The sequence below is a fragment of the Danio rerio genome, chromosome 25 (assembly GCF_052040795.2).
Source record: "Danio rerio strain M-AB ecotype USA chromosome 25, GRCz13ab, whole genome shotgun sequence".
Classification (NCBI taxonomy): Eukaryota; Metazoa; Chordata; class Actinopteri; order Cypriniformes; family Danionidae; genus Danio; species Danio rerio.
The window spans coordinates 2606431-2616053 of NC_141045.1; the positions used below are offsets into that span (position 1 = coordinate 2606431).

A 9623-nucleotide genomic window follows, 5' to 3' on the forward strand; every position below is an offset into this window, starting at 1 on the left:
ATCTTTGGCTAACAGCCATCATAAGAGCTGAATGGAGTGAGGACCTAATTATAAATGCTGGACTCTGCAGTTCTCATGTTAAATCAGGTAAGTTCACACTATGCTGAATCATACACATTACTTGTTTTTGATTGCAGCAATGATTTCATCAAAAACAGTTAAATATGGTCAGGCCCGGATTGGCTAATCGGGAGGACCGGGAGAATTCCCGGTGGGCCGGTCCGTTTTTTGGCCGCGAGGGCCGGTGTCCCTAACTGCTTGCACTCTCAGCAGTCGCACTTTTTTTTTTTTTTTTATTTATTTGACCATAGTCTCACTCTTAGAGTTAATGATAACTCTTAATGATGACGTAACTATTATTCGACTCCAAACAGCGGCACCTTAGTGAATATAAAAATTAGAATAATAATTATTAATGAATATTACACCTGCTCAATGAAAATCAGATGATTTACTACATTAATAAATCTGACATAAATTGATCAGAAATCTACTAAGGGGAGAAAAAGATTAAGTCGTCAATAGACGAATTTTTTAACAACAGCACCATTGTGGTCCAGTGGTCAGCACGTTGTGTTACCACACTGCAGGATCCGAGTTCGATCCTTATCTATCTAATTAAATTTATTTATTTATTTTTTTCAATTTTATTGTTAAGACATATAATACTGTTTGGGTCGTTGAACATTTGAACTTATAAAGCAGCTGTTTTCTTGAAAAATACGTGATCGTCTCATTAGAAATTCTAAATGACGTTATTTTAATATAGTCAGTCGTGAACTGAGGTGGGCCGGTTTAAGGCTTGAAACTCCAGGGCTGAAAAGGAGTCCCACTCCAGCCCTGAATATGGTGAATTAAACTGCGGACACTGAATGCTCAGAATGAAATGTAAAGATGTACGTTCAAATACCCTGCCGTACAGGTGCAGTTCACTGTCAGAATGCAGCTGTTCTGCTTGTTGATGATTACCCAGGCCTTGTACAGCTCCGTCTTCTTTCCTTGTCTTTGGCTGGGCAGATCCTCAGTTTTTAGCACTACAAAGTTTTAATCTGGTAATCATGGAAGATTATTTCTACATGACCAGGCAGAACAACATTGTAGGAATCCGAAGACTTGTAGACCTTTAACTTCTCTCTTGTTAAATCACTTGGGGTTTCAATGAGATATTTATTTGGGGCTGGATGCTTGGCCATTTCGTCTGATCCAATATCCATTGGGAGTGTGCTATCACAAATAGATCTGTTAGATGAACGCCGCTTACTTTAGTGTTTATTTTGCTAAATAACTGTGCTTATCACTCTGTGACGAGCTGTTATAATATGCTGTAAGCATTATGTAAATAATATATATATATATATATATATATATATATATATATATATATATATATATATATATATATATATATATATATATATATATATAATATGTAATCAATATATCTTATCTCTAGCACAACAACAAACTCGGATGTCATTCCCTTGCTGTAAATGCTAGCACACCCGTTATTTTCTGCAACCTGAATTAGGCTATTGTAAAAAGGGTGTAAATGTACTGACGGTGTATTAGCAGGTTTTTGTATTGCAATTTACAACAACAAACCAGATAATATATCACATCAAACTATTAAAAATGCCAATAAAAGTCACTTTTTCAAACTTCCTGAGGTTAAAAGGTCACGCAACGTAATTAAAATGCATACATAACTAATAATAAAAAAATAAATAAAAAAAACACGAGTCAAAAAAAATGACACATTTATGGATATTTTTTATTTATATTTTACCCATTTTACTAGGAAAATGTCATCTTGGCTAATTAACAAGTTTTTATTGTGGTATTTTTACAGACTTTTAACTAATATTAAGACAATATAGTATGCTAAAATCTGTATACGAGCCAAGTACTGTGTCCGAAATCATAGAATTCAAAAATCAGTATGTGACAGGTACCCAGATCACCTACTAATTCCATTGAGACTCTAAAGTCTGCATCCGATGCACACTATGCTATCCCATGATGCCCCCCGAGAGAATTCATGAATGGGAGAAGCGATGTAACTGAAGCGGGTAGGTCACTTGATCATGAGAAAATGGAGGATGTAGTATGCCGAGTTCCAACGTGGGTCTCAAACTCAATTGCTGGAGGGCCGCAGCTCTGCACAGTTTTGCTCCAACCCTAAATAAACACACCTGATCCAATTAATCATGGTGTTCAAGAGTCTTGAATAGCTTGATTAGTTTGATGAATGTACATCTTATGAATGCAACAACCAATCAGAGCCATTGCTTTACGAATACAACGACCAATCAAAAACATTTAGAGCTGTGTTTAAATGCGCTTATGAACGTAACAACCAATCAGAGGTTATGCTTTACGAATACAACGACCAATCAAAAACATTTAGAGCTGTGTTTAAATGTGCTTATGAATGTAACAACCAATCAAAGACATCGCTTTACGAATACAACGACCAATCAAAAAAAATTTAGAGTCGTGTTTACAAAAGCTTGCGAATGTAACAACCAATCAGAGGCATTGCGTTATGAATGCAATGACCAATCGAAAACATTTGGTCGTGTTTAAAATGCTTACGAATATAACGTCCAATCTTAGGAATTGCTTTACGAATACAATGACTAATCAAAAACATGAAGAGCTGTGTTTAAACTTGCTTAGGAATGCAACAACCAATCAGAGGCTTTGCTTTATGAATACAATGACCAATCAAAAACATCTGGAGTCGTGTTTAAATATGCTAATGAATGCAACAACCAATCAGAGACATTGCTTTACGAATACAACAACCAATCAAAACCATTTAGAGCCGGGTTTACAAATGCTTATGAATGTAACAACCAATCACAGGCATTGCATTACGAATACAACGACCAATCAAAAACATTAGCTCATGTTTAAAATGCTTACGAATATAACATCCAATCATAGGCATTGCTTTACGAATACAACGACAAATAAAAAACATGTAGAGCCGTCTTTAAACATGCTTAGGAATGCAACAACCAATCAGAGGCTTTGATTTATGAATACAATGACCAATCAAAAACATTTTGTGGTGTTTACAAATGTTTACGAATATAACAACCAATCAGAGGCATTGCTTTACGAATACGACCAATCAAAAACATTTAGTCTTGTTTACAAATGCTTATAAATGTAACAACCAATCACAGGCATTGCGTTACGAATACAACGACCAATCAAAAACATTTGCTAATGTTTAAAATGCTTACGAATATAACATCCAATCATAGGCATTGCTTTACGAATACAACGACAAATAAAAAACATGTAGAGCCGTCTTTAAACATGCTTAGGAATGCAACAACCAATCAGAGGCTTTGATTTATGAATACAATGACCAATCAAAAACATTTTGTGGTGTTTACAAATGTTTACGAATATAACAACCAATCACAGGCATTGCGTTACGAATACAATGACCAATCAAAAACATTTGCTAATGTTTAAAATGCTTACGAATATAACATCCAATCATAGGCATTGCTTTACGAATACAACGACCAATCAAAAACATGTAGAGCCGTGTTTAAATATGCTTTTGAATGCAATGACCAATCGGAGGCTTTTAGATTGGCTTTAAACCACAACGACCAATGAGATGCCTTTAAATTTTCTTATGAACACGGTGACCAATTTTAGATTACCGTAGATACAATTAAAAGGACAATTACTAACGTTAAAAAAAAAGAACGTTGAAATATCAGCTCCTCAAAAAGCGAAGTACATTTCTGACCCTAGTTGTTACGTTTGTGCGTCTGTCATGTTTATTTTGCAGACCTTTCATCTTTGCTGCTAATATTAACAGCTGTCGTTTGGTTTCCATAACTCTTATGCCTGACACCCCAGTTTTTTTCTCTCCGTATCGTAAAGTTGACCGCAGCGGCCGATACTCAGGGAAGTTCCTCTCTCTCGCTCCCCCCAAATCTTTTTTTAACCCCTCGGCCACACAGTAACGCTTTTTCCTGATATGTGTGCGGTGAGCATGTGTAAGGCCTGACCTTTTTTTCCTCTCTGGAAACCCCAAACTCTGTAGTGTCACAAGCTGCATGGAGGAAAAAGTGAAGAGCAGTGCTGACTTATATGTCGATGTATTTTTAGGGCCACACTGGATGAACTTATCGGCCAATATATGCCTGTAGAAAAAAGACAAGAACATGTCAAATCATGCTTTACATTAAATTCATTCATTCAATATAAAAATAAAGTCTAATTTAAAGACAATTGTGAATTGATTTTTTACTTTTTACTAAATGTCTTATGCCTTGTGTCTAACACAGGTACACTGAAGCTAATGTGTTTGTTGTTGAAGATTTTGTCATCACAAAATGCACACTATCTGACAAAAGCCTTGATCCCAGTTGTAAGAGTAACACATAATAACTTGACTTCTAGTTAATCATTTGGAAAAGATAGCGCTCCTTCTCATACTTCAGCCTCCACATCAAAATTCCTGAAAGAAAAGAAGATCAAAGTGCTCAAGGATTGGCCAGCCTAGTCACCAGAAATGAACATTATTGAGCCTATCTGGGGTAAAATGAAGTAGGAGGCTTTGAAGAAGAACACAAAGACTCTTGATGAACTCTGGGAGCTCTGCAAGAACGCTTTCTATTCCAGATGACTATTAATCAGTGATTTGAGTCATTGCAGAGATATATGGATGCAGTCCTCCAAGCTCATGATGGAGTCAGACATGATTATATTTTATTGTGCTCAAATAAGCGTAATCTAGAGGCCTTTGCCTTTCATATAAGCCAGTTCTGATACTAAATGATCAACTAGAAGTCAAGTTATTATTTGATAGGCTTGGATAGGCGACAAGACTTTTGTCAGGAAGTGTACATATGTAATCATCCAGCTCGTTATGCAAAATTGGTCATTTTTTTAATATTTAAATTTTTATTCTCTCTTGATGTTACTTTTTTTCCAAAACAAACATCAAAACTTCTATAAATCGATTTAGTTGAGAATAAGGATGCAACGATTTCACTATTAACCGTGGTTAATTAACCGTAAAGGCTTCTCAACACCGCGTTTGTGCACTGAACAAAACTATTACACACTGAAAAAAATTATTGAAAGATGATTCCTTGGATTTACTCAATTTTTTTTTTTTTTGTGGTTGTAAACTATTTATTTGGGCTGAATTTAAACAAAAAAAATTATGTTGAACATTATTAAATTTAATTTGTTTGTTTAAATTCAACACAAATAAATTGTTTGCAACAGTTCTGCATGCAACATTTTTTTCAGTGCAGCTAAACAAAAGTTATGTCGACTGTGCGCTAGATTAAAGTTCGAAGCTTGTGCGCGAGGCTAATATGCACCCACACTGGATTAAAGGCTGATTTTAACTATGGCTGAGGCTGTTAAAAAAGGGCTGTTCACATATCCCATCTTTTACCATGTGCAAGTTCGGTATTTCCAATGGAAGCGCGCGGCTTGTGCATCTATCCCAAAGAGAAAAAAACATACAAAATGAAAAAACCAAACAAGTTCATAATATAGTTAATCAAAAGTGCCTTGCAGAGAGATTCATCAGCCTTTGACTAGATTTATTCTCTTTAAAAGGGGAATACTTAGCTAATATGTAGATTAGATTTACATTAGCCCAATTTTTTTTTATTCTTATTAAAAAATATTTATTTATTTATTATATTTATTATAAAAATATTATTATTGTTGTTGTTTATTTATTTAATTATTTATTAATTGTTTTGTGATTTCTTTTCAGTGTAAAATTATTACTTATGTCAAAAAATATTTACACTTATTTTTTAGTCTAAAGAATAATGGACTAATGTTTGTTTTTTATTACTATTTTGTGCTGTATTAATTGGTTACTGAGCAGCAATAAATAATACTTCAAAATATATAGAGTTTTGCTGTATTAATTGGTTACTGAGCAGCAATAAATAATACTTCAAATTCAAAATATATAGTTTCATGTGATTCTAAACTAGTAACATTTTAAAATTAATGAATGCATAATAATCGCGATGACCGTGAAACTGTGATTATTCCTCAGACTATAACCGTACAACCAAAATCTATAATCGTTGCATCCCTAATTGAGAAGCAAATATTATTTGGATATTAATCAAATAATTGTCAAACTTCAGCGGGTTTACACTTTAACATGAAAACCATATTAAGGTTAATATTAAGAAGAAGAAAAATATACTAAATTAAAAAGAAAAATAAACGAATACCTCCACGGAAAGAATAAACTCCCATATTTTGGATAAATTCACCAGAAAATAAAATTATACATCATGGATGTGTCTAGGTTTTTAGATTTAGATATTTGTATTGACAAAATGTCTTGTTTTAATCATGATCAACTAATTTTTCTTAATTATATATTTCAAATAAACGTTTATCTATTTAAAAATGTACATACATATGGATACATACATAAACATACAGCATATTTTGAAAAACATACCAAATACAAACATTGAAATGGTCTGTTTAAAACACATTTTTAAATATTATTCAATACATAAAACATTAATGACAAAGCAAACATTATAAATATGCGATATACATTGTTTTTTCTTGCTAACTTAGACTAAATAGATTTCCTGTGGTAAACTTGACTTAGGGTAATGTTTACAAACTGCAATCGTTTTTCCCCGGATGACCCATGAAACCATTAAATGAGGCACAATCCATAACATTAGAGCACTTTCAACATACCTTGGGATGTTTGTTAAAGATTTTATTTTGTTATTATTAATAACCGCGTATGAGAGTCACACTGCACCCGTGCTGTATTTATATAGCCTCACGTGAAACTGACACCGGATAATCCCGCCTTTACCAACGGCAACTTAAATTCTGGAATTTGATTGGATGGTAACTCTGTTCGTCAAAATTTACTACGACGGCATTGGCTGCGGTCAATCAGTCTACGGTTATGGTTTAGACTCCAATCTGCTAAGTGCAAGGTACGACGACCTTAAAATATTATAAGCATTAATATCATGTTATCCTATATAGATAAACAAAGTGTATTGTGTAATTTTAATTTTAACTGACAGGTTATTGTGATTCATGTGTGTTTTCTGTTTATTTACAATTTAGATGGCATATTTAAGCTACTTTAAAAACCGTTCCAGTGTTTTGACATGAAAACTTCTCTCTACATCATAACGAAATGACTTTCGCTGACAGTTTTAGTAATATGTTGTGTTTTTAAGATATACATTTTTTTTTTTTTAATATACGCCCTGTTGAAAAATCCAGCTTTAACCAGCCTTGGCTGGTTGGTTTTAGCTGGTCGACCAGGCTGATTTTAGAGGGGTTTTGGCCACTTCCAGGCTGGTTTCCAGCCATTTCCAGCCTGGTCTTAGCTGGTCAGGCTGGGAGATGACAAGCTAAAACCAGCTTGACCAGCCTAGCCAGGCTGGGAGTCCAGCCAAAACCAGCTATATCCAGCTTAAACCAGGCTGGTTTTAGCTGGATTTGGCTGGTAATTTTCCAACCTGACCAGCTAAAACCAGGCTGGAAATGGCTGGAAACAGCCTGGAAATGGCCAAAACCCCTTTAAACCCAGGCTGGTCAACCAGCTAAAACCAGCCAACCAGCCTAGGCTGGTTTAAGCTAGATTTTTCAGCAGGGACATACATGGTCATTTTCAATCATTTGAAATATTCACATGCCTGTATTCACAAAAAAATGGCTATATAATGTTAAATGATGCCTGTTATATGAAGTAAATAACCGAATGTGTCTAAGCTCGAATGGACTGTTTTAATACATCGTGAAAAAACGCACAATTCTTCTGATTTGACTTAGAAATCAGTGCAGAAATGCGCTGCGGAGCCTGTCTGGTGGTAGTTGAATTGGTCTAACAGTGTCGTGGCATTGAGACCAGCCCTGTTAATAGTTTCCAGGCTGGTCATGAACCACTTCCTAAATGAAGCCTGTGTTTCTGACCCCAAGGCCCCTGCCCTGTCTGGGGCAACAGAGCCACAAACACACACACACACACACACACACACACACACACACACACACACACACACACACTCGCTGCCTAATGCATATAGAGTCTGTATGCCAAACACAAGTAAAGCTGGACTTTAAACAAGATTCAGAATCGATCGGCTTGATCCTCATAGAGGAGATGTAATAGAAATCAATCAGATTAAATGGAGAACTGTATTATGGGTGGCACTGTGGCTCAGTAGTTAGCACTGTCGCCTCACAGCAAGAAAGTCGCTGGTTCGAGTCCCGGCTTTTCTGTGTGGAGTTTGCATGTTCTCCCGCGAAAAGGCTTTCAAGAGAAAAGGAACGTCAATAGAGCTTCTGGAAACATCAGTAATAAACATAAGATTTGGCCATCAATCGGATGGGGTCTGCTACACCAGTGGTTCTCAAAGTGGGGGTCGGGACCCTCCGAGGGGTCGCGGGACAATGAAGGGGGGGTCGCCTGGTGATTTCCAAAAATCTATTTATTTTTATTAAACCATAAGAATTAACATTTTAATCCATAACCTACTAAAAAAATAGTCGTTTACAGTTACTAAATACACTACTGTATATAGTTACTATAGTAGCTTATAGTTACTAGTTCTATTGGATTGCGACCCCTCAGGTAATTACATTATATTAAAGACTCAGCAATAGCGTTTGATTTTATAATACCAGGTTAAACTTTCTGGCACATTTACAGCACTGACATACATAAAAAAAATATAACGAAGAATAGACTTGGGTTTATTGGTGTGTGTGCGCCCCATTGCATGCAAGGTTTCTGTATTTAAAACCACCTCAGAGGATATTGGGCGTCGCAAGTTACTGGCATTGTTATTTTGGGGGTCGCGAGCTGAAAAGTTTGGGAACCCCTGCGCTACACGACATGTGGCCAAGTGTGGTGACTTAAACTCAGAGTTTCATTTATTCATTCATTTTCCTTCGGCTAAGTCGCTTTATTCATTAGGGGTCACCACAGCGGAAGGAACCGCCAACTATTCCAGCATATGTTTTACACAGCGGATGCCCTTCCAGCTGCAACCCAGTACTGGGAAACACACATAAACACTCATTCACACTCCAATTTAGTTCATCAATTCCCCTATAGCACATGTGTTTGGACTGTGGGGGAAACCGGAGCACCCGGAGGAAACCCACGCCAACACGGGGAGAACATGCAAACTCCACACAGTAACACCAACTGACCCAGCCATGACTCGAAGTAGTGACCTTCTTGCTGTGAGGCAACAGTGTACTTAGAGTGTGTGCTCTGCATTTAACCCATCCTAGCGCGCACACACACAGCAGTGAACACACACACACACACACCATGAACACACACCCGAGGCAGTAGACAGCCAAATGGGGGGTCCTCGCCTTGCTCAAGAAACTCACCTCGAAAGGGGCTGACATTGGTTATCTCTATTTATTTCGGATTGTGCAAGCGAAGTATTGCTTTTAAGGGGGCTGATAATATTGAGCTTAAAATTTCTTTTTTTAAATAAAAATAAATGTTTTATTCTATCCACAATAAAACAAATAAGACTTTTTCCAGAAGAAAAAATATTATAGGAAATACTGTGAAAAATTCCTGAATC

The 9623-nt window shown here is 36.1% G+C and overlaps 1 long non-coding RNA gene across 1 annotated transcript; it reads right to left on the reverse strand.

Annotated features, from left to right (window-relative positions):
* Positions 1-1750: 1750 nt before the first annotated feature.
* LOC141380855 (uncharacterized) lies at positions 1751-6880 on the reverse strand. The gene is made up of 3 exons (XR_015526081.1): positions 6745-6880; positions 4044-4178; positions 1751-2178 (listed from the first exon to the last, which is right to left on the reverse strand). It is a non-coding gene; the product is annotated as an uncharacterized LOC141380855 (long non-coding RNA).
* Positions 6881-9623: the final 2743 nt, after the last annotated feature.